The sequence below is a fragment of the Brassica oleracea genome, chromosome C5 (assembly GCF_000695525.1).
Source record: "Brassica oleracea var. oleracea cultivar TO1000 chromosome C5, BOL, whole genome shotgun sequence".
Lineage (NCBI taxonomy): Eukaryota > Viridiplantae > Streptophyta > Magnoliopsida > Brassicales > Brassicaceae > Brassica > Brassica oleracea.
The window spans coordinates 35,011,867-35,013,267 of record NC_027752.1 but is presented as its reverse complement, the minus strand read 5'-3'; positions in this window follow the sequence as shown (position 1 = coordinate 35,013,267).

Genomic DNA, 1,401 nt, shown 5'->3' with positions numbered 1-1,401 from the left:
GCCTGACGTCTATTCTTCGTTTGATCTGTATAAATACCCTTGGTGGACAGGCTTGCGTGATACGTTGTTGAGAAGATGCTACGATGTCGGAAACCCAAGTACTCTTTACATCAAGGGTGTTGAGTATTTCTACGCCCTACAACGCCACGAAGAAGGTCTTGCTTTGATGAAGAGAGCAGCGGATGCTGGATACGAACGAGCGTTGTATACCTATGCAATGACTCGCAAACTCTACTGGGATGATGAGGAATACTTTGCTAGTTTTACGAGAGAAGTAGTTGGTACAATTGGATGGCTTGTTAGAATGGATGATGTTCCGTGGGTGCCGGTCGTTAACGAGGGGTTCTTAACAAAGAAGTTCATGTTCATGTCAACAGATCGACCCTTGTTTTATAATTGCCCATGTGCACCTACGTTGGATTTCGATTGGGATCTGTGGCCGATGGAGTTAAGCAAGACTGAAGACATGCGTAACCGATGCTTCTGGATAAAAGAGGTTGGTCTTTTCCTCCGAGATTTTTGTTGCGCCACGAGTTTTCCGCCCTTCGACAGTTGGCAATAATTATTATTTGTTGTAATGCATTTACCACATTAAGCATTGTTCTAATTCTGTTGTCGAGTATAACATTAGCTGTTATTTTGGAAAGTGACGTATACCATCAAAGCTAAGGAGACAAACTCCAACATCGGTTTATCGTTTCTTTACTCATACAGTTATCATGAAAAGATAAGACTCGGTGTACAACATTAAAACAACGGTGTACACGATTTATAAACCAAACAATGCGTTTTACATAATATAATACAACAACCGTTACAAGGTCTAAGAAAGTCAATACATATGATTGATGTGAAATGTCAGACTTGGTGTGCATCATTACACCAATGGTGTACGATTTTTAAAGACCAAACAAAACGTTTCACTTTATATTGTACACCAAACGTTACAAGGTCTAGCACCGACAATACATGTAGTTCATTTTGTTCAATGATGTGACTTTATATAATACAATCAAACATCACGAATAATTCTAATTATAACACAATAACATTCGCAATCATTTTGTTCAATGATGTATACCTTCACGTAGTTACAACAACATTACAACAACGGTGTGCGAGGGTTACAAGGTCTACCAAAGTCAACACATGTAGTTGGTGTGCAGCGTTTTAACTCAGGTGTACATATCTAGAAATACCAAAGTCAATACCGATAAACTTTTTTGTTTCTCGATGATCATAAACGCATAATCACACAAACACACCATAAATATACCATTAAGTTCCATTTCGTTCACACAAACATAAGTACCATTGGGTTCGAACAACATTCTGACAAAGAAAACAACTTCAAGTTTACTCATTGTTTACTTTAGCATCGCCCACGAATTCTTCATAGCA